This window comes from Triturus cristatus, chromosome 2_2 (assembly GCF_964204655.1).
Source record: "Triturus cristatus chromosome 2_2, aTriCri1.1, whole genome shotgun sequence".
Classification (NCBI taxonomy): domain Eukaryota; kingdom Metazoa; phylum Chordata; class Amphibia; order Caudata; family Salamandridae; genus Triturus; species Triturus cristatus.
The window spans coordinates 951,160,202-951,185,845 of NC_140582.1; positions in this window are offsets into that span (position 1 = coordinate 951,160,202).

Below are 25,644 nucleotides of genomic sequence, written 5' to 3' on the forward strand. Positions count from 1 at the left end.
AAAAAAGAGCAGTAAGTGTGCTTTCAAATTGGCAAAGAAATTTCGTTTTGGGACTAATGTGAAAACATGACTCTGTGTGCAGAGAGGAATTATAGGCAGAGATTTATTGCGTATTGCTCTGGTGATTTCACAGTTTCATTAGATGGAAAGGGGGAGCGATTTTTTGGGGGAAGAAGCAGACTCTTAGCACACACCCATGTGCTTGCCATGTATAATCATGCACAGTATTTACAAGCGAGTGGGGTTTTCAGGTTTCAGTCTGTAATGCAAATACATTCAGCATCACTAAGGCTGGTTGCCCTTGCTGGAGTGTAGGCAGCCACCCAGGTTACACATGGAGGTGGTCTGAAAAAGAAGTTTGGACATGTGCATTTAAGAAAATCAAAAAAGTGGTTTCATAATGTGTCAGTCTGTAAAAGTGATTTTCACTTGCCCAAAAAAAAAAGAGCAGTAAGTGTGCTTTCAAATTGACAAAGAAATTTCGTTTTGGGACTAATGTGAAAACATGACTCTGTGTGCAGAGAGGAATTATAGGCAGAGATTTATTGCGTATTGCTCTGGTGATTTCACAGTTGCATTAGATGGAAAGGGGGAGCGATTTTTTGGGGGAAGAAGCAGACTCTTAGCACACACCCATGTGCTTGCCATGTATAATCATGCACAGTATTTACAAGCGAGTGGGGTTTTCAGGTTTCAGTCTGTAATGCAAATACATTCAGCATCACTAAGGCTGGTTGCCCTTGCTGGAGTGTAGGCAGCCACCCAGGTTACACATGGAGGTGGTCTGAAAAAGAAGTTTGGACATGTGCATTTAAGAAAATCGAAAAAAGTGGTTTCATAATGTGTCAGTCTGTAAAAGTGATTTTCACTTGCCCAAAAAAAAAGAGCAGTAAGTGTGCTTTCAAATTGGCAAAGAAATTTCGTTTTGGGACTAATGTGAAAACATGACTCTGTGTTCAGAGAGGAATTATAGGCAGAGATGTATTGCGTATTGCTCTGGTGATTTCACAGTTGCATTAGATGGAAAGGGGGAGCGATTTTTTGGGGGAAGAAGCAGACTCTTAGCACACACCCATGTGCTTGCCATGTATAATCATGCACAGTATTTACAAGCGAGTGGGGTTTTCAGGTTTCAGTCTGTAATGCAAATACATTTAGCATCACTAAGGCTGGTTGCCCTTGCTGGAGTGTAGGCAGCCACCCAGGTTACACATGGAGGTGGTCTGAAAAAGAAGTTTGGACATGTGCATTTAAGAAAATCAAAAAAGTGGTTTCATAATGTGTCAGTCTGTAAAAGTGATTTTCACTTGCCCCCCAAAAAAAGAGCAGTAAGTGTGCTTTCAAATTGGCAAAGAAATTTCGTTTTGGGACTAATGTGAAAACATGACTCTGTGTGCAGAGAGGAATTATAGGCAGAGATTTATTGCGTATTGCTCTGGTGATTTCACAGTTGCATTAGATGGAAAGGGGGAGCGATTTTTTGGGGGAAGAAGCAGACTCTTAGCACACACCCATGTGCTTGCCATGTATAATTATGCACAGTATTTACAAGCGAGTGGGGTTTTCAGGTTTCAGTCTGTAATGCAAATACATTCAGCATCACTAAGGCTGGTTGCCCTTGCTGGAGTGTAGCAGTCTGGACATGGGCTTTTTAAAAAATCTGAAAAGTGGTTTCATAATGTGACAGTTTGTAAAAGTGATTTTCACTTGCCCAAAAAAAAGAGCAGTTAGTGTGCATTCAAATTGGCAAAGAAATTTCGTTTTGTGACTATTGTGAAAAGAAATGTAGTAATAAATTTAAATAAAATAAAGGAATTTTTTTTTAGTTTTTTTCAGGTATTGCTGAAGAGCAGTGAACAAAATTTAAGATGCCTACAAAATCCAGAGTTCAAAAAACGCTAAAAAAAAAACTATATTTGAAGACAACTAGAGGATCAAAGTTAGTAGAAGATGCTGATGTTGGAAGGAAGAAAAAATCTTCTGGTAAGCAAAAAAAAGATTTTCTAAGGAATATATTCAAAAAAAGGAAAAATGTACAAAATGTCTGTACAGGAAAGAATGATTTCAAACAAAAAGGACAAGAAAAAATTGAGAATTTAGTTAATGCAAATATACCTTCTGCAACTAAAAAGTTAAACTTAAACAGAAAAACAGCGTTTAAAGAGATACGTAGAAAAATGTTTCAGAGAAGAGTTATGTCCAATTTGATAAAGGATGTGAAGAAATATAAGCAAAAGGCTAAGTTTTTTAAGAGAAAAAAAGAAATTGAAGCCATTGCAGCAAAGGCATTAGAATTAAAAAGGAAACTATTCATTTTAATTTTGAATAGGATGCGTACATTAGACAAAATGGTTAATGTACTGAAATCACATAGCAAAAGGAAAAGAGTAGTGAACAGAACAAACTTTTGTAAAGTGTTTTTAGGAAAGTGGATGCATAGTTCAAGTAGTGAACCTTTTTTTAATGAAGAGAGCTATTTTCAAAGTAATAGTTTGCTGCATGCAGTTGACACCAGAGGTCGTTCATACGAAGTAAAAAATGGTTGCATAATGGAGAAGGAGATAATGGTTCCAAGAGATGAGGTACAAGTGATGGCAGATGAGGCAATGGGGAGACGTCCTAAAGCCCCAGTGTACACTTGGAATTGTAGTAGTATTTGCACTGTGCGTCAGGAATCTATTGACAAATTTCGAGAGTTTCTAAGAGAATATAGTAAAAAAAGTGTAAAACAGAAGATTAAGGTGCTTCAAAGTCTGGATCCATGCAGAGGGAGAGAGAATACTGGTTTGCAGGGTCATTCTCTGGCTTGTCTATCTAGAAAAGTGTGCAATAGTGTTTTCCATCATTTTAGGATGCTGGCTGTTCATCATACTGAAATGAGAAAGTTTGTGAGACGGTTGTATTTTGCCAAAAGTCCAGCAATAAAGTTAAATGAATTGAATAGGGCTCTGTTCCGAGGAACGGTATCAGATGTAGAGAAGGTTGTTGATGAAATTCAGTTTTGTTACTTTGGTCCTGAACAAAACAGTGCAGAGAAGGACACAGTAAATGAGGAAGAAGTGGAAGAGAATGTAGAACCCTCTGTAAGTAACACATTTAATGATCACATAACAAAATTTGCAATAGTCTCTAATGAAAGACCAAATTTTACTTGTATTTGTTGCCGCAGAACTCATTATAGAAAACAAACTAGGAATGTTGATCTCTACAGAAAGAGTGAAAATGAAGATAATTATAAGTGGAAGGATTTTGCCACATATATATTTCTAGAAAATTGTTTTGAATTGGGTGAAGATCAGCGTATTTGTAAATACTGTTACAACAAGTTAGAGGAAAATAGAATGCCGACCAGAGCTGTACATAATAATTTAGAATTGGATGCTATTCCTGCTGAACTTTCTGAATTAAATACATATGAGTCTATACTCATTCAATGTGTTCATCCGTTCCAGACCATAGTACGTATGGAGCCGAAAACTGGTAAATTACCTCCTTCAGATTTACTGAGAGGTTTAAAAGGTAGAGTGGTGTATTTGCCCTTGGATTTGAAAAAAAATATGGAAACTATTGATGCGGATACTTTGGAAACTGAACCATTAATTATTCTGGTTAATGGTGTACCTACAAAGAATAAGAAGATTTGGCAGGAGCTGGTAGATGTGCGGAAAGTACAAAGAGCAAATTTGTATTTGAAAAAAAATAACAAATGGTATGAATCAATTTATATAGAAGAAGAAGAAGAAGAAGATTTACAAGAAGACACAGAAACACCAACTGGACAAATTGAAAAAGTGGACAAGTCAAAGGAAGAAGAAATTTATGAACATTTTAGCATACATCCTCTTCATTCAAAAGAAGTTATGGGAGACAATATTGATCTCTTTCAGATGAAGAAAGCAAAAGGAACTCCCGTGAGTGTATGGGAGGAGAGCTTGGAAGCTCGATGTTTTCCCCAGCTGTTTCCTAAAGGAAAAGGAGGACGATACGATGAACGTCCAGAACAGATTCCAGCTTCTGAGTATCGGACTACAAGACTATATGCTGAAGATCCCAGATTTCGACAAAGTATTCCTTATTTGTTCCATCTTTTATTTGAAAGCGACTTGTCTGCACTGTCTTATGCAGTAAATCACATTTTAAAAAGTGGAGTACATTTACAAAATGTGTCTGCTAAGGATTTTATGGAGAAAGTGCAGCACCGAGATGATCATTTGGAAACACAACTGATCAATCTGATGGCTTGTCAGCGTGGGACAAATGAATATTGGTACAGACGCCATGGTGAACTAAAATGCATATTACGGAATTTAGGAACACCAACATGGTTCCTTACCCTAAGCTGTGCCGAGTACGCTTGGGATGATTTACTGGATTTTCTACGAGAGGCCAATTCAAACATTAAAAACATCGAATACAAGACAGCAGGAGAACTGTGCTCATTGGATCCGGTTAATGTTTGCAGATATTTCAATCATAGATTTGAGGCTATGATGTCCTTCATCTGCAATAAAAAAAATCCACCCCTTGGAGAAGTAGTGGATTTCTTTTGGAGAAAAGAGTACCAGGCAAGAGGTGCTCCTCATATTCATATGCTGGTGTGGATCAAGGATGCCCCAAAGTTTGGAACAGATACTGATGAAGCAGTGTTATCTTACATTGAAGAATATGCAACATGTGCTATACCAAAAAGCACAGAAGAGAACAAGTTAAAGGAGCAAGTTTTACGTTTCCAAAGTCATCGGTGTGGAAAATACTGTCGACGGAAATACAAGAGCAAAGAAAAATACTACACTAAATGTCGATTTGGATTTCCTAGACCTGTTCTTTCAAATGGAAGAGTAAACAGTTTTATGTCAGCTGTGAGACATACTATCACAAGAAAATCACCTAAGAATACCTACAACCTTAAAAGAAAAGAAGAATCAAAAAATATAAATGACTACAACCCAGTCATTTTATCCATGTGGAACGCTAACATGGATATACAGTATGTTGCTGACAATTCCATTGCTGTTGCTCGATATGTAACGTCTTACATTACAAAATCAGAAAAAACAGAATTGAAGGAAATGTGGGAAGAGATTTCTCACGAGAAGACTGTCAGTAAGAAGCTGTACAGTTTCAATTTGAAGATGTTATCGCATCGAGAAATTGGATCCTACGAATGTTCAGATAGGTTATCTTCTGCAAGTCTCTACTCGAAGTCAAGAAGAATAATTTGGGCAAGTTTAGGCCTTGCAGCAATGAGAAATCGGGTACTGAAATCTGTAGGAGAAATTGAATATTTGGCCGAGAATGACCCAGAAAGTACAGATATTTTGAAATCATACATGTTGGACACATATTATCCCAAGAGAAGTCATCATCTGGAGAACATGTGTCTCTATGAAGTGCTGCAGAACTACATTTATTCACGGAAAGCTGCAGAAGACATCAACAATGGAAAATATAAAGTCGTTGGTGAAGAAGGATGTTTGGTGAAGCAAACAAAAGGAAGTTTGATAAATCACCGGAAGCTGAGTTGCGACACTACTGACAAGAAGGAATTTTACTACTTGGCTCTTTTACAGTTGTTTAAACCATGGCGTACAGAGGATGAACTACTGGGAGAATTCCAGAGCTATGAAGATTCTTTTAATGCTTGCAAAGACAGCATACAATGCAGTACATTCTCAACTTATCTGCAAATGTTAAATGAAGAAATTGAACAGGAAACTACAATTGCAGCAGAAATAGCTAGAGATAGTTCTCAGGACAGCCAAAGTTCAGGAACACTCAGTCAAGATCCCCTAGGACAACCAATCGTTGAAAATGAAGCATCAATAGCCATGAATGAAGTGGAAACGGCTATGAATCAAGCTCAAGAAGAATTTATAGACTTAGAAAATTTGGAAAGACAACTGAACCAAGAGCAGCAACAAATTTATGAAGAGATCAAAAACAAAATTGATCACGGATTTCTACATGAAAAAAAAGAGTGCTCATGCACATCATTTCATCCAATCAGGATGTATGTAAGCGGACAAGCTGGAACTGGAAAAAGTTTCCTAATAAAAGTCATCAGAAGCTACCTAAAGCAAAAAACGGATTCTACTTTGTCTTGTGTGGTTACTGCTCCAACTGGGTTAGCAGCATATAACATAAAAGGAATCACTTTACATCGTTTGCTAATGTTACCAGTGGAGCATGAGAACAAAATACAATTCAACAAGCTAACTGGAGAAGCATCCTTGGAAGTTTCAAGAGTATTGAAGAAGATGCAAGTTCTCATTATTGATGAGGTGAGCATGGTATCAAACTTAATGCTTGCCTTTGTGCATTTAAGAATGCAGCAAATTTTGAAGACAGACTATGACATGTTATTTGGTGGAAAACACGTCATAGTTTTTGGAGATCTTTTGCAACTTACTCCAGTTAAAGGACAACCAGTGTTTAATACTGTCACACATGAAGACACGAAGAAGTCATTGGGAAGCATCGGAAATACAAATATTTGGTCCTTCTTTGAGTACAAGGAACTTACTACTAATATGAGGCAAGCAAACGATGAAGAATATGGAAGTATTCTGAAAGATATCAGGATTGGACTACTCACAGAAGTTGGCAAAAAAGCATTACAGCGTCGGCTGCTACATAATTTATTTCCAAAGGAAGAAATAGTTGCAGAGAAGATATACAAGAACATTACAGAAAAAAAAGTGTCATCTGCTTAATGCCAACTCTACGTGAATGCTCAATATTCAATGAGGAGCTTTTGAAATTGGAAAAGGAAGAGATCAGGAAATTGGAAGCAGTGGACAAAATTGAGGATGGAAGAATTACTGTCACAGTAACAGGCAAAATTAAAAATAAATTGGACTCACTAGAGAAGAACATCTCCAAAACAGCTGGATTAGAAAAAAATCTATATGTTTGCATGAACTGTAGAGTATTTTTAAGAAGAAATTTGGATGTTGAAAAAGGTTTAGTTAATGGAGCGATGGGAAGAGTTGTGGGTTTTATTAATTATCAGAAAAAAGAAGGAGTTGAATGTTTAAAAATAAAATTTGATCAGTTAGAAGAAGTTAAAGATATTTGTCGTTGTACAGTTCGTTTCATGCTTGTGAAAGACTTATATGTACGTAGGAAGCAGTTTCCGTTTTCTCTAGCATATGCTGTAACTATTCACAAGTCTCAAGGATTGACTGTAGATTGTGCATTTGTAAACATTGGTTCAACTGTGTTCAAAGAGGGTATGGCATATGTTGCTTTGTCACGAGTGAAAACATTATCAGGTTTATTCATGATAGACTTTGATGACTCAAAAGTTAGTGCTGATACAAACTGTGTAAAGGAGTATAATAGATTAAGAAGAAGCTATGCTCCTCATTTAGGTCAGTATCCTGTGTTAGAGAAACGTGTAGTTTCTCGTAAAAGAAAAAATGAGAATATCTGTAATGAAGATGTAGAGAAGAGGAAAAAAAAGAGGAGTGATGTAATTGTAAGCAAAAAGAAAAAGGAAAATGAAGAACAGGTTGTAGGATGTCATTTTGAAAATAGCTCTGGTGTCAACTGCTACGCAAATGTAGTGCTGAATGTTGCATTTTATCTGGAAAGTTTGCAAGAGCAGATAATAGTAAATCAGGGAAAAAGATTCTGTTCAGAGCTGACTCTCCTTTTTCAAAATCTAAGTAAAGATAAAACTCAAATAGAAAGTGCTACTGAAATTAGAAAACTTTTAGATGTATGTTCAGGACGAACACAGTTTTCTCAAAATGTACAGCAAGACGCACAGGAATTCTTGTTGTATTTTCTTCAGGTAGTGGAAGAAGAAGGAGTTCCCATTGAAATTTTTTTTGGTCTCTCTTATAAATGGGAACATAGTTGTGAAAATTGTTATAATATATGTGGCTCTAATGTTGATAATGAAAGGTTTATTTATTTGACATTGCCAGAGAGTAAAACAGTTACTTTTGCAAAATTAGTTAAAGATGCTAATCATAGCATGAAATGTGGTGAGTGTAAATCTGACATGTTTTCAACATTAATTTTAAAGGAATACGGACAGTATGTAATTTTAATGATGCAACGATGTAGAGCTGATGGTTCAAAATTGGATACTTTAATAAAGAAGTTTACAGGACAGCAATTATCAATTTCAGGAAAAACTTTTGTAACTGTTGCAATAATTCTCCATGATGGACCTACTGTTACTTCTGGACATTACACAGTTTATCTTAAATGTGAAAAAGGCTGGACACTGTGTAATGATTCCCAATTGATTTTCAAGCAACGTTTGCCTTTTGATTTAGCAAATTCCTATCTAATCTTCCTGAAACCTAAATTTTAGACAGATTTGGCAAGATCTCGACAAAATAATTTTACCATTTTACTGGATTACCATTGCAATTTTATAGAAAAAAGATTTTTTAAATTATCATTTGGCCAAAAGGAAAGATAACCAATTGTAATGTGGACTTTTTTAATTTTAAATGAAACTTTGAAAAACCAATAATTAAGAGATAATCGGTAACATCTGCACAATTTAAATTTTGGAATGTTATTGGACTGCCATTGGAAATTTTTTCAAAAAAGATTTTAAAAATTACTATTTGGCCATGCGGAAAAGTAACCAATTCTATTGTGGACTTAATAAATTATTCAAAAAATTTTCGTGAACCAAAATGTTACAGAGAATCGGTGAGATCTGGACAAATTAAACTTTAGAATTTTATTGGATTACCGTTGGAAATTTATTCCAAAAAAAAATTTCAAATTACTATTTGGCCTAAAGGAAATGGAATCAGATGTATTTTGGAGTTATTTGAGATATAATATTGTGATTATACTTCTGAAACAAACATATCAGACGGTATTTTAAAGAAATAACTATTGGTATTAGATGATATTTTTTTAGAATATTATGCATTTCTATAATGTTAAGTTTAAGTAAAAAGAGATTCTGGGCTTTTTTATTACAATCTTTGTGATTGTTATTTTTTTTTGCCCGCTGTAAAATGATGAATGCAATTGCTTTCACAATTTATAGTGAAATGCAATATATTCTGAAAACAGCAAAAATAAGGCAAAAATATTTTTTGGAAAAAAATGTAAATATGTGTACTGTATTATAAATTGTTTTAAAAATATTAATACTTTTTTCTTTTTTTTCAGATTGATATAGAAAATTTTCGAAAACTAGAACCATTTTTAAAACTATTTTTAAAAAAAACAAATGAATAAATATTTTTTTGAGTGAGTATGGTAAGTCAATAATAATAATTGTAGTCTCTCAAGGACCTTGTAATGTGATAATTGATTTTTAGTGTTTTTTTTAAAAAATAAAAAAAAAGTACGCGCACCGTACGCGTAAGGTAAAAAAAAAAAAAAGGTTTTTAAAAACATATGTAAAAAAAAGATGAAAGATAAGGTTGGCTCTTAAAAGAACCATTGTGTTCATGCAGGGACAGAGGAAAGAAAGCATGGAAAAATTATTCAAAGCGACAAGTGTGCTGATCTATTTTGTTGTTCACTAGGGAAACACTGGTCTCCCTATGACAAATTAGATCATGACAAGAGGCACATCGAATATCAACCCTCAGAAATCGAGGGTTAATTTCCAGAGGGCCAGCAGAAGGAGATGCTCCCCCCACAGATGAAGGGCTCACCTGACCTGCAGAAGAAGGAGTCAGCCCTGCAGATGATGGTCCAGGCTGAGCTGCTGTGGATGTACTTGCTTGTCTTTCTGAAGAGTTACCTCCAAAAAGATGACCATGTGTCCTTCTGTGTACATCCTGGAGGTGTCTCTTCATGGTGTGATTCCCAAAGGAATACTTCGTGTCAGGATTACCTCTAGAAAGTACACGCTGACACAGCCTGCAAGTTACTAAGGGTGCATTCACCTTTTGCTGGCCTTCAGGAAAAGTAAAATAATCCCATACATAAGAGGGCTTTTGTTTCCTCGATCTCTGCCTCAAGACAGTGCTGCTAGTGCTAGCCTCACTCTCAGAAGAGCTCTGCTGTTCTGCCATCGTATCCCAAAGACAAACCAGCTCCTTCTCCCAAGGGATCACAAGCAGAAATGAGGGGAATGGGTGTGGTGTAGGAGAGTTCTAGAAATGAAAGTAGTTTCAACCAATCAAAAGTTGTGTTTCATGATCACATGACCTACCGTACGCTTACGGTACGCTTACGGTACGCTTACGGCAAAAGTGCGCATGCGCGTAAAAAAGACACGCGCTTGCGCGCATGCGCATAACAGTCACTACCCGACACTTCCGCGTAACGTGCGCGTGTAGCGTACGCGCGCACGCGTCCCACGCGGAGTACGCGCGGCTACGTAAATTGCGTAACTATACGCAAGCAGCGTAGATAAATTACGGACGTTGCGTAAACCGTACGCTTACCGTGAGCTTACGGTACGCGTACTAAAAAAAAATGAAAAAATAGAAAAAAAGTACTGCTAATAAATTTTACATGTTTATTTTAAAAAATATATTAAAAAAACAAATTAAAGAATTTTAAAAATTTAATCATAGTCTTTATAAAAGGTAAGAAAATTAAAATAAAAATATGTTAGAAAAAATAGAAGAAAAAAAAAAAAATAGCATTTAAAAAACCTTGCAAATTCACTGAAAAAACCATGGGTTTCACACACGTTATAGTTAGGACTTAGCATTTAAAAAACCTTAGAAATTCAGTGAAAAAACCATAGGTTTCACACACGTTATAGTTAGGAATTAGCATTTAAAAAACCTTAGAAATTCAGTGAAAAAAACCATAGGTTTCACACATGTTATAGTTAACTGGACATTTTACTCGTAAAAAACCATTGAAATTGCCCCGTTATAGTTAGTTCAGCTAACTATAACTCGCGCGCCCGCAATGCACTGCTGATGACGTCACATATTACATCACTCATGACATGGTCAGTGACATCACTCATGACATCACTGATGACATCTCAAATGACATCACTGATGACATCACTGATGACATCATCCTTGTGATAGAGTGGCAGACCTCCTCTTCCCCTAATATAACCTTTGATACACACAATCAAAAATAGAAATTAAAATTTTAAAAACAATGGACATACCAATACCAGTTACAACAACCTATACAGTAATTCTAAGATCCAAATACACATCCACTCATTCACCAACAGTCCTATACAGTCACTCATACGTGTACTCACTCATCATATGTACTCATACATGTATACATCCTGTTACACAATGCCACTCATCCATAGAGGTACTCACACACATAGTTAGTCATGCTAATAAAGAATCAAACATACATTTACTTGCATATACAGTTATACACACACCACCACACTTACTTCTACGGAAACTTACACATACTTAGTCTTTTAAACAATCACTTATAGAAACACATACTTATTCATACAGGAACTCTTTCAATCTCTCACTCTCACATATACTCACATATATACACCAATAGTCACATATACTAGTTTAAAACATATGTAGTTACTCATAAAGACACTATTGAGACAGTCATTCACTCACTAACACACCCATACATACACTCATCCACCCATACAGTCCTGCACACATGCTGTCTTCAACACATACAAACAATGAGTCACTCATTCATGCACCCATGCACTACGTAATACCCCTCACCGAACCAGACACTCACACTCATACTGATACTCAAAAAACCAACTAATAACCTATTTAGACACTCATGTAGCTACACACCAACCCATGCAGCCACTTATACACAAAGTGAGAGACTGATACAGATATTTACATATTTAAACATTACTCACTAAGCCATGTATTCACTAAGATACACTTAATCAGTCAGTAATACAATCAATTTTTCAAAAACAATTCATCCATTTAGACACTTATATACCCATTTATTCTTCCATCGACCTTGAGATATACATATATAAAACATATTTAATTTTCAGAAAAACACACATTCACTGGATGATGTCATCAGTGATGTCATCAGTGATGTCATTTGAGATGTCATCAATGATGTCATGAGTGATGTCACTGACCATGTCATGAGTGATGTAATATGTGACGTCATCAGCAGTGCATTGCGGGCGCGCGAGTTATAGTTAGCTGAACTAACTATAACGGGGCAATTTCAATGGTTTTTTACGAGTAAAATGTCCAGTTAACTATCACATGTGTGAAACCTATGGTTTTTTTCACTGAATTTCTAAGGTTTTTTAAATGCTAATTCCTAACTATAACGTGTGTGAAACCTATGGTTTTTTCACTGATATATATGTGTGTGTGTGTGTGTGTGTGTATATATATATATATATATATATATATATATATATATATATATATCCAGAAGCTGGTCCACTACACTACGCACGATGCACTATAACAAAACAGGAAGTAACTGTGTGCTGATAAAAACAAATAACGCCTCTGCTTCTGTGTAACATCATTCCATGAAAAAGGTCCAAGTGGCTGGACCAAAACGCGTTACGCATGGTAGCTAACATCTGACAATAAACCTGCTTTTATCCCTGCAATCGAGTGAGTGCGCTTCGTTCTTGCCGAAAGGCAAATCTTGTCTCATATATATATATATATCACTGAAAAAACCATAGGTTTCAGGCACGTTATAGTTAGGAATTAGCATTTAAAAAAACTTAGAAATTCACTGAAAAAACATAGGTTTCAGGGGCGTTATAGTTAGCTGGACTTTTTACTCGTACAAATCCATTGAAATTTCCCCGTTATAGTTAGTTCAGCCAACAATAACTCGCGCGCCTGCAATGCACTGCTGATGACGTCACATATTACATCACTCATGACATGGTCAGTGACATCGCTCATGACATCACTGATGACATCTCAAATGACATCACTGATGACATCATCCAGTGAATGTGTGTTTTTCTGAAAATTAAATATGTTTGATATATGTATATCGCAAGGTCCATGGAAGAATAAATGGGTATATAAGTGTCTAAATCGATGATTTGTTTTTAAAAAATTGATTGTATGGCTGACTGATTAAGTGTATCTTAGTGAATACATGGCTTAGTGAGTAATGTTTAAATATGTAAATATCTGTATCAGTCTCTCACTTTGTGTATAAGTGGCTGCATGGGTTGGTGAGCAGCTACATGAGTGTCTATATAGGTTATTAATTGGTTTTTTGAGTATCAGTATGAGTGTCTGAGTGTCTGTATGGTTTGGTGGTGGGTATTACGTAGTGCATAGGTGCATGAATGAGTGACTCACTGTTTGTATGTGTTGAAGACAGCATGTGTGCAGGACTGTATGGGTGGATGAGTGTGTGTATGGGTGTGTTAGTGAGTGAATGACTGTCTCAATAGTGTCTTTATGAGTAACTACATATGTTTTAAACTAGTATATGTGACTATTGGTGTATATAAGTGAGTGTATGTGAGAGTGAGAGATTGGAAGGGTTCCTGTATGAATAAGTATGTGTTTCTTTAAGTGATTGTTTAAAAGACTAAGTATTTGTAAGTTTCTGTAGAAGTAAGTGTGGTGGTGTGTGTATAACTGTATATGCAAGTAAATGGATGTTTGATTCTTTATTAGCATGACTGACTATGTGTGTGAGTAACTCTATGGATGAGTGGTGTAGTTTAACAGGTTGTATAGGTGTATGAGTACATATGATGAGTGAGTACATGTATGAGTGACTGTATAGAACTGTTGGTGAATGAGTGGATGTGTATGTGGATCTTAGAATTACTGAATAGGTTGTTGTAACTGGTATTGGTATGTCCATTGTTTTGAAAATTTTAGTTTCTATTTTTCAATGTGTGTATCAAAGGTTATATTAGGGTGAGAGGAGGTCTGCCACTCTATCACAAGGATGATGTCATCAGTGATGTACTCAGTGATGTCATTTGAGATGTCATCAGTGATGTCACGAGTGATGTCACTGACCATGTAATGAGTGATGTAATATGTGACGTCATCAGCAGTGCATTGCGGGCGCGCGAGTTATAGTTAGCTGAACTAACTATAACGGGGAAATTTCAATGGTTTTGTACGAGTGAAAAGTCCAGCTAACTATAACGCCCCTGAAACCTATGTTTTTTCAGTGAATTTCTAAGGTTTTTTAAATGCTAATTCCTAACTATAACGTGCCTGAAACTTATGGTTTTTTTCAGTGAATTTCAAAGGTTTTTTAAATGCTAATTTCTAACTATGCCTACAGAGATAGGACATGTGAAGGAAGAAGAAAAAATGCACAGAATGAAAAAAACTAAATGCAGAAAGAAGCAACAGAAGGCCTCAAAGACGAAGAAAAGTGCAGGAAGAAGGATAACGTTCAGAAAGAACAAACAGAAGAGCCGAAAGAAGCCTTGTTGCAAAATCATCCTGTATCCTCAACTTTTTCAGACGGATACTGGTGGTAACTGAGTCTGACTGACCAGTCCCAGAGCCAGTGCTATGTTAAAAGACACTTAGAATACAGTGAAAACACCTACATACACTAGGGAACACTATGCGTTGGGGTCCCCCTGTGATTAGCATGACCTCCTCTGTAAGCCCCTAGTATATAATAGGGCAGGGGTATTAAAACTACCTCTTAAAATGCGCCACAGGGCGTGTTTGCACACGTGACCTCAGACCCCGTCCCCTCCCTTCCCCACTGTGTAAACACGCCCTGTGGCCGTTTTAAGTTGGGAGATTAAGTCCCCTTGAATCCTGAGGGTCCCTAGGGTCCAACTAGACCACTAGTTACCTCCAGTAAGCGCCACAGAGCTGCGTTGCAGAGAGATGTAAAAAGGGGCACGGCCTAGACCACCTCCCTGCAACGCAGCGCAGTGGCGCTTACTGGAAGCACCTGGTGGGCTAGTTGGCCCCCAGGGTCCCTCATGATTGAGGGTGAATTATTTCCCCAACTTAAAATGTGCCACAGGGCGTGTTTGCACACGTTAACTCAGGCCCCGTCCCCTCCCTTCACCACTGTGTAAACACGCCCTGTGGCCGTTTTTAGTTGGGAGAGTAAGTTTATTTGAATCCTGAGGGTCCCTAGGGTCCAACTAGCCCACTAGGTACCTCCAGAAAGCGCCACAGAGCTGCGTTGCAGAGAGGTGTAAAAAGTAGCACGGCCTGGACCACCTCTCTGCAATGCAGCGCAGTGGGGCTTACTGGAAGCACCTGGTGGGCTAGTTGGCCCCCAGGGTCCCTCAGGATTGAAAGGGAATTATTTCCCCAACTTAAAACGTGCCACAGGGCGTGTTTGCACACGTCACCTCAGGCCCCGTCCCCTCCCTTCACCACTGTGTAAACGCGCCCGGTGGCCGTTCTAAATTGAGAGATTAAGTCCCCTTAAATCCTAAGGGTCCCTAGGGTCAAACTAGCCCACTAGGTACCTCCAGGAAGCGCCACAGAGCTGCGTTGCAGAGAGGTGTAAAAAGGGGCGTGGCCTCAGAACACCAGTCTGCAACGCAGCTCCCTGGCGCATACTGGAGATACCTGTTGGGCTAGTTGGCCCTCAGGGACCCTCAGTATTGAAGGGGAATTAATTCCCCAACTTACAACTCACCAGGGGGTGCGTTTGCAGAGTGCTGCAAGGAGGGGGCGTGGCCTCCGGCGCGATGCCGGTCTTTCATTTATTTTATTTTTTTAAGAAGGGGGGCTGTGTGGCCCACCTTCTTTGTCTAATTTATTGGCCCTGGGGACCCCATCCCCCAGGGCCTGCCTCCTAATTTTTTTTTTTTTGAAAAAAAAAATTTGGAAGAGAGCCATGTGGCCCCCTTCCAAGGCCTTAATCGGCCCCAGGGACCCCAACCCCCGGGGCATGGCCTTTTTTTTTTTAACTTCTTTAGGAGGGGGCTGCAGTGCCCCCCTTCCAATGCCTTAATCGGCCCCAGGGACCCCAACCCCCGGGGCATGGCCTTTTTTTTTAACTTCTTTAGGAGGGGGGGCTGCAGTGCCCCCCTCCTCAGGCCACTTATGGCCCCGGGGACCCCATCCCCCGGGGCCGGACATTGTTTTTTATTATAAAATATATATTTATAGAAACACCTAGGATATGCTGGACAAACCGTACGTACCTATCACCATGATGATTTGCGTGATATTCATTAAAAGGCGTCTATGCATACAATGAGTCCACGTGGAATATATTTACACCGCTAGTGAAGCTCTGACGTGTCTGATGCCCTACCGTGCCTAATCCCGGCGCCCCCGCCGGTGGGTACTCTCCAAGTAGACACCCTTATCGTTTATTTATACAAACATGGGAAGCTATTGACGGGCACATTTAATACACACGCACACCAAGCCATTCAAAGGGGATTCGACAAGAATTCGACCAAAACTATGCAAGAAACCCCCCTCACGGTTAATAAAACACACATCTACCGCTGGATGTATAATACTTTTTATTTTACTCTCTGGAAAGGAGACGAACCTCACTTGAGAGTCACAGCGCGCTCCTGGCTGAGCCCGATGCTGTGTTACACCCACCAGTGCCCGCCGAGTGCCACACACCTCTGTGTTGTATTCCACCAGATAGTGAGTATGCTATGACACTCTATAGCCCATGTGCACTGTAACACCACCCTGTGAATATGTCATGCACACTTGCCTTAGCACGGATTATATTGCCCCATCTAATGTGCCTTCCTCGATGCCTATGTTATAACACACAGTGCTATGCCATACATATTACAATCTGGGATCCATATCTTTGTCACAGTGCATATGCAACGTTACACTCCCCAGCACATATTTTATATTACAACTTTAGCTACTAGTTAGGTTACACAACACTGCCCTGTGCATATTACACTCCAAGGCGCATATCGCATAGCACGCGCTAGTGCCTGTGCTATCTTGCGCTCTCCAATGAATCTGTCATTGCGCACAATGTATTGCATATTATATTTGACGCCCGGTTCATCTTATATCACACTTTTTGGTGCATAGTTTATACCATACACTATATCTAGTTTTCGTTTTCAATCGTGCTCTCAGGACTATGTTCTATATAACACAGCGTTCACCTACCCTTTTCACAGCCATTACATTTTGCGATGGGGGTGGAGGGTCAGGGTGTGTTTCTGCCAAGTGATCCCGGAGTCACAGTCACAAACGTCCTCTTCTTCCTGAATTGAAGTGAGATTATGCTGCATACTTGTTCATATTTTAAGTAGTTCGCACAGACACACATTTTAAAAACAATAAAGTTCCTAATACCCACCTTCTCTGAACAGTTAGCTTGCTGCCCCATCCCTTCCTCCCTTTCCTCTGTTGTCTGAATCCATGGACTAGTCTCCTCCCTCCTGCCATGCGTGGTCTGATGTGCTGCCACTGCCCTATTTAGCATGATGTACCAGTCCACTCCTCCTGCCCTCCATTGCCCAATTCTATGCCCCATCATTGACCTCCTGTTTAGCCTCTGTGCTTAGCTTGATGCCCCTATTCTCCTTCCACCTGCCCTCCGATGTCTTTGTGCATGCCCCTGCTCCATCCTTTTTGCCCACCATGTTCCATGGACCTGCCACTCTACTCTGAGTGTTCTGTTGAGCTGCCACTCCCCTCCCACCTGCCTAGCATTGTCAGATGACTGTAACCTGTCCCTGCCACCTCCACCTTGCCTGTCCACATGCCATGCCCCTATCCCCTTTCTCCTGTCCTCCATGGTCCATTTTACTGCCACACCCTTCTGCCCTCCCTGGTCTGTTGTGCTGCAACTGCTCCTCCTGCCTGCCCTGTGCGGTTTGTTGTGAGGCCCCTTCCCCTGAACTCTCTTGTCTGGGTCCAGGTGTTGACCCTGCCTTCTATCCTCCATGGTCCTTTGTGCATGCCCCTGCACCCTCCTTCTTGCCTATCATAGCCATTGTGCTGCCACTAACCCTCCCGCTTGCCATGCATGGTCTTCTGTTCTGCCACAACCCCCCCACCTTCCCTGTGTAGTCAGCTAGCTGCCCCTGATCCCCTCCCACCTTCCCTCCATGGTCTGTGTGTATGCCATCATAGTCTCACTGTTGCTCTCCATGGTGTGTTATGCTTCTAGTGCCCATCCTGCCTGACCTCCATGGTCATCTTGCTGCTCCTGCTCTGCCCCCTTGCCCCCAGCCCTCTGTTTCCATGTGCAAACCCCTATTCCCTCCCTCCTGGCTTGTCTGTTCCATTGTAATGCCCCTGATCCGTCCCTCCGGCCCTTTATGGTTTGTTATGCTGCAGCTTTCTCTCCTGTCTGTCCATTATAGTCAGCTAGCTACCATTGCCTCTTTCCCCTCTGTTCTCTCTTGTCCATGTGCATGGTCCTGTCCCCTCCCTATTGCTTTCTATGGATTGTTGTGCTGCACTCCCCTCCTGCATGCCCTGTGTGGTGTATTGTGCTGCTGCAAACCCTGATGCCTGCCCTGCAGGGTCAGTTTGGTGCACCTCTCAATGTCCCTCCTGTCCTCTGTTATCCAAGTCCATGTCCCTACCCCAATTCTTCCTGCCTTCCATGATCCAATGTACCATACTTGTGAACATTTTGAACTTGGTAAGAGGGAGATTTTGAAAAAAAAACTGGGGTATTGATTTTCCCCTTTGAGTTACATTGAAAAAGAGGACATTGTAGACAGGAGACAGATGAAATAAAGCCCATTTGAGCTTAAATACATCGGACGTTTCCTGGCTGAATCGGGTCTGTTGGCATGTATGGTTGTACTACCACTGCCTCTTCCTTCTGCCCACAATGGTCTATTATATTGCCACAGCCTCTCTTGCCAGTCCTCTATCGTTGGTTTGTTGCCCCTGCCCCCCTTTCCACTGCCCTCCATAGTCTGTTGTGCTGCCACTGCCCATCCTGCCTGCCCAGTGTGGTCAAATTGTTGCCTCTGCACCCTCCTACCTGCCTTCAATTTTCAGAGTCTGTGCCCCTGGTCTCTGCCTCTCAACAGTATCCTAATGAACAACTAGATTGCTAACATTCTATATTTTTTACATAAGTGTGGAACACCTGGCGTCATCTTGAAGTAATCAAAACTGTGATACCTAGAGCATTCCTTTAGAAATTACATATATGAGAAGGTCTTATTTGCATCAAAATTATGGTTAGTGCTCTAAAAAACTAAAATGAGGACATATTTTCTGAGTTTTCAAATAGCGACAAAGCACTTTTAAATTATTTGTTATCTTTATGTTTTTTTATCCAGTTGACCACTTGATTAAATGTTGCCCAAAACTTCCCAAGAAAAAAGCCCGTTATTGACCGGAGACCCAGTAGAAGACTCTATTCGCTTTAATACCTGGATGAGGGCCATAAGTGATGACTTAATGCCTCTAGAATCTTCCACTAGAAGAAGTAAAACAAAATCACGTCATGATCCATGGTTCACTAAAGATCTAGCAAAGCTCCACCTACATAGTAAACAACTAGAACGGAGATGGAGAAGGGGCTATGAGTTGGCTAATCTACAGATCTTTAAATCATTTAGGAAGCAATACCATTAAGCCATCAAACACGCAAAAAAAGATTACTTTGCGAAAAGAATAGCTATGGCAAAGCAAAATCAAAAAGAGATATTTGCTATTGTGAATTATTTTATGGATCCAAAATTCTTGCACTCTGAGGTCCCCCCCTCTCAATCTCTCTGCAATGACATCGCAACATTCTTCGAGGAAAAAATCATCAATATCCAAAAAAGATTTTGGAACATTAAAAACAGAAGAAGTGATGAATGAGTTGGGATCAAATCATAGGCAGGCTATGTCTTTTCTTGGTACCTTCCACACAGTTACCCTATCTCAGACACATGAAGCCATCTTAGCATGTAAATCAGGCTCCCCATTGGATGCATGTCCCCCAATAATTTGACATCACATCGTAGATTTAGTGAATCCCGTGATCAATAAGATTGTGAACTCCCCTCTGTCCTCTGGCATAGTGCCTGACGCATGGAAACTCGTGATAGTGAGGCCCTTAAAGAAAAAACAAAATATCGATTCTTCTATTCTCTCCAATTATAGGCCCATATCCTTACTACATTTCTTGGGTAAGGTCACTGACAAAATTGACTATAAGGAACTCTCCAATTTTGTCGAGTCAGGCCAGATTCTCCATCCTCGGCAATCTGGCTTTCGCCTAAATATTTCACAGAATCAGCCTTATTGGAGATATCTGACACACTGAAATTCATCACCGACAATGGCAGGAAAGCAGTGTTGATCCTTTTGGATCTATCGGCCGCTTTCGATACCATATCCCATTAAATCCTAATGGCCAGATTAACATTTTGTGGCATATCCAACACAGCTCTAGCTTGGATTACATCCTTCCTGTCTAATAGGAAGCAAGCAGTCTCATTGGGCACCTTTCTTTCCTCAGCACACACTATTAACACAGGAGTCCCCCAGGGGGCTTTGCTCAGCCCGCTCTTGTTTAATATATACATGGCCCCACTTATTTCCCTCATTTCGGACTACGGGATTGAAACCACATCCTATGCTGACAATACTCAGCTGATCTTGTCCCTTGAGAAAAACTCCACAGAGGCGGATTTTTTTTTTAAATCCTGTCTCTCAGCGGTCATCACATGGATGAAAAATAACCATCTCCGTTGTAATACGGACAAGACAGAAATCCTGTTGATTGGGAAAGACAATCCCTTTCAACCAAAGGATTGGTGGCCGGAAGAGGCAGCAGCCCCCCCGGTCATGGTGGAAGTAGCCACAAATTTGGGAGTGTGGTTTGACTCCTCTCTTTCCTTTAAACACCATACCCTTAAGGCGGTGGGTACCTGTTTTGGAATGATTAAAACCATGAAAAAATTATTTGAGTTGATCCCACTGGCCACAAGAAAAACAGTGGCTGTTGCGTTGATACTATCACAACTAGATTATTGTAATAGCCTACTAGTTGGGATTAATAAATCCACTATGAAGAGACTTCAAGTAGTACAGCACGCAGCAGCTAGACTGGTTTTGAAACTTCCTCGTAGATTATCTGCAGCAGCCGCCTTGAAAACTCTTCACTGGCTGCCGTTGCACAAGCAAATCCTATTCAAACTCTTGGTCATCACCTTCAGAGCTAATCGTCAAATCGGACCAGAATATCTCTCTAGGAGATTTACACCATTCATTCCAGGGAGGACCCTTAGATCCACATCTGCTAATCTCCTCAAACTACCCGGTTTTAAACTTAAAACCAAGGGAGGAAAAACTGCTACAGTATTGGGTGCAAAAGCCTGAAATTTTATGCCCAATAAACTGAAAATGATTGTATCAGAAAACCTGTTCAGGAAAGCTCTAAAGACCTGGATCTATGGAATAAGTGATGCATCTAGTCTGGGCCTTATCTAGACTCTAATTCCTCACTAGTCTGCCAGCTGTCTGTATAGCGCAGGAGGCTCCTTTCGGAGGGACAGTTTGCGCTCTATAAATGCCACATTTCACTTGGGGGAGAGGATGTGGTGTTACTTCCAGAGCTGCAGACTTTGCAACTGGGGAACCAGGTTGGATTTCTGCTTCAACATTCTGTGATTCTGGTCGAATCACTTAATCTCCCCATGTCTACAACCAAAATGAATTTGTTCTTGTGTGATGTAACCAATGCTCATGTAAAGCACTCCCATACCTGACAAGTCTGCACTATATATAACTGCAAAAACACAAAAAATAAGTGTTTTGCACACTTCTGGCATTGGGCTATACTTGGGCTACATCTGGGTGATATTTGTGCTACATTTGGGCTCTTTTGTCTCTGGTGGCCATCTTGGGAGACTCATTTGTTATGAAGTTTCCTAATTTCCTCATTTACTACAGTCTCCTCAGTAGGAAATACTTTCAGTTTTTTACTTTGATTCCATCAAGAAGGCATTCAGATGTGTCACACATTTGCCATAAATTCAGAACGTTAGCACTCTAGTTGCTCATTAGATCACTGTAGTAAAACTACTGTTCACCATGGAAGTCTGCTCCTGGTATTAAAAGTGCATGTTTCAGTCTGCATGTCAGAGTTTTTTAATGAAATAGGAGAGGATTTGAAAAGTCACTCAAAATGTGCCGTAATTTTGCTTTCTGCAGCACTAATCATACTTTCTATGGCAAAATGAATCCCCTCATTTTGTTCCTTTTTAAATTAAATGTTTTAAGAGTTACCACTTTATTCCAATCAAGATGGCTTCAGGTGTGCAATACGTTTGTCATAAGTGGGACTGTTAGCGCTCTAGTTCTTTAGAGCACTCTGGGAAGCTGCAGTAGAACACAAAGGAATCAACTGACAGTCTCTGCCCTTGTTGGATGTACATGTTTTACTGAGAATGTCAGACTTCATTCTCACATGACTCAGAAAGATAATGTGAATTTACAGAAAATATGCTCTCAGTTTAGCTTATAGATCACCTTCCAAACCTCGGTGGGAAAAGCATGAGAAAATAGTTTTCTCTCAAACATGATTCATGATATCCCAGCAGAAGGCTTTTTCACATGTTAAAATCACCTTAGAACACACCACAATTCCTAAAATGAGTATGGTACCATCAACAAATGATTTATAATGTAACTAAAGTCTTAAAACCTTCTATTACCTGCAATGCTTTTAAATGAGGTGCTATCATGTATATTGGTCCCAAGATGGCTGCCAACACTTCTTGGATGAAGTGCTGACAGCCAATCAGATCTCACGATGAGATGTGTGGTTAGGCTCCGCCCAGATATATATGTGATTTTACTTTTGATTTTCTCAGGATATACTGAACGGATTTACACCATTTAAGCAAAAGGCACGACTCAGAACCAAGGTCTACCTTTCTGCTAAATTTGGTGTAATTCCGTTCAGCAGTTCGGACTGTAGATGCGGCTAAAGGTCCTATGGGAAATTGCATGGGGAAAACACGTTTTGGGACCCCCCTTTTTTCTCAGCCCCCGCTACACTAATCATCCTGAGACTTTCAGGATAGGAGCGGACCGGAGCTGGCCAAAAGTTTAGAAAACTTCACGAAGATTCGTCAACGGGCACCAAAGTTACTCCAAATAGAATGTTGCGGATTTCCTATGGAAAATAGGTCCTAACTAAAACTATCTACTGGCGACCGCCAGCAGGTAATAACATATATATATATACATATATATATATTCACTGAAAAAACCATAGGTTTCACACACGTTATAGTTAGGAATTAGCATTTAAAAAACCTTGCAAATTCACTGAAAAAACCATAGGTTTCACACACGTTATAGTTAGGAATTAGCATTTAAAAAACCTTGGAAATTCACTGAAAAAACCATAGGTTTCACACATGTTATAGTTAGCTGGACATTTCACTCGTACAAAACCATGGAAATTCCCCCGTTATAGTTAGTTCAGCTAACTATAACTAGCGCGCCCGCAATCCACTGCTGATGACGTCACATATTACATCACTCATGACATGGTCAGTGACATCACTCATGACATCACTGATGACATCTCAAATGACATCACTGATGACATCACTGATGACGTCATCCATTGTGTATGTGTTTCTGAACAGTTTTAATATGTTTAATATATATAGGGAAAGGCCTGTTGAAGAATAAGTGGGTGTACAAGTGTGTAAATGGATGATTTTTTGTGGTGCGTAACTGACTCTATAAGTGAGTCATTAAATGTATCTTACTGCAGACTAGTGACTAAACTGTGTGAATGTCTGTATGTGTCTGTATGTTGGTGTATAAGTGGCTGCATGGTTTTGTGAATAGCTATATGAGTGTCTATATGAGTTATTGATTGCTTGTCTGAGTATCTGTATGGGTTCCTGAGTGTTTTTGTGGGTAGGGTGTGTGTTACTCTGTGACTAGATGTGTGAGTGGGTGATTCAGTGGGTGCATGGTTTTAAGAGTGCATCTGTGATGAACTGTATGGTTGAGTGAGTGTATGTATGGGTGTATTAGGGATTGAATGTATATCTCAGTGGTACATTTGTGACTAACTACATATGTGAAAGGCAGTACATATGCGTGTAAGAGTATATAAGTGGGTAGATGTGAGAGTGTGTGATTGTGAGAGTGACTGTATGGATGAGTGTGTGCTTGTATCAATGATTCTATAAGAGCGTAAGAATGTGGTACTATTTTTATATTTGAGTAAATGGGAGTGTGATTATTTGCATGACTGACTAGGTGTGAGAGTACCTCTATGGATGATTGGTGGTGTGTGAGTGTCTATATAGGTGTATAAATGCATATGATAGTCTTGTATGGAGTGACTGTAAGTATGAGTGACTGTACAGGTGAATGAGTGGAGGTGTATGTAGACCTAAGAGTTAATAAGTGGGTATGTAGTTATTGGTATTGGAGAATCTATGGTTTTGAGAATGGAACTCTGAAATTTTGAGTCGGTGTATCAAAGGTTATATTAGGGTGTGAGAAGATGCGGTAATTTATCACATGGATGACGTCATCAGTGATGTCATCAGTGATGTCATTTGAGATGTCATCAGTGATGTCATGAGTGATGTCACTGACCATGTCATTAGTGATGTAATATGTGACGTCATCAGCAGTGGATTGCGGGCGCGCGAGTTATAGTTAGCTGAACTAACTATAACGGGGGAATTTCAATGGTTTTTTAAGAGTGAAATGTCCAGCTAACTATAACATGTGTGAAACCTATGTTTTTTTCAGTGAATTTCCAAGGTTTTTTAAATGCTAATTCCTAACTATAACGTGTGTGAAACCTATGTTTTTTTCAGTGAATTTGGAAGGTTTTTTAAATGCTAATTCCTAACTATAACGTGTGTGAAACCTATGGTTTTTTAGTGAATTTGCAAGGTTTTTTAAATGCTAATTTCTAACTATAACGTGTGTGAAACCTGTGTTTTTTTTAGTGAATCTGTAAGGTTTTTTAAATGCTAATTTATATATGTATTATTATATATTTTTTAAAATTAATTTTACAATAAACTACCTTTGTATATAGTTATAGATTGACTGTATCCTGTAATATGGAATGGCTCAGCTCTTTTTTTTTAATTTGGATAAAGTTGAACAGCATAGTTAATATCTTCCATAAACTTTTTTTTAGGGTTTTTCACGGTGCGCGCACGGTGCGTGCGCGGTGCGCGCACCGTCTCCGTGTGCGCATGCGTGCTTGCTCCATGTGCGCATGCGTGCGTGCTCTGTGCGTGCTCCGTGTGCACATGCGTGCGTGCTCCGTGCGTGCTCCGTGTGCGCATGCAAGTCATGTGATTACGAAACAACACTTTTCATTGGTTAATAGTAGTTTCAGTTCCAGAAAATTCAAACACCACACCCACTCCCCTCATTATTTCTTCTTATTTCCTGGGAGAAGGAGCTAAACAGCTTTTCCAGTACATGAAAATGGCAGAACAGCAATCTTCTACAGAGAGTGAAGAGGAGACCTTTGTGCCACCAAGCCAGAGGAAACAAAAGGACTCATTCATATGGAAGTTCTTTACTTTTCCATCGGGCCAGAAGAAGGTGAATGCCCCAAAAGTCATGTGCACTGTTTGTGGAGTAGTCTTATCTAGAGGAGATCCAAAAAAAAAATACTCCTGTAGTATTTATACTATGTTGAGGCACTTCCAAAAAGTGCATCCTGTGGCTTATGCTCGTGAATCTACAAGAGCTACAAGAGACAACCCTCCAGGAGCTCAGCCGAGCACATCATCTGCGGCCGCAGATTCACCTGCTTCAAGACCTCTGGATATCCACCCTCTGTTCC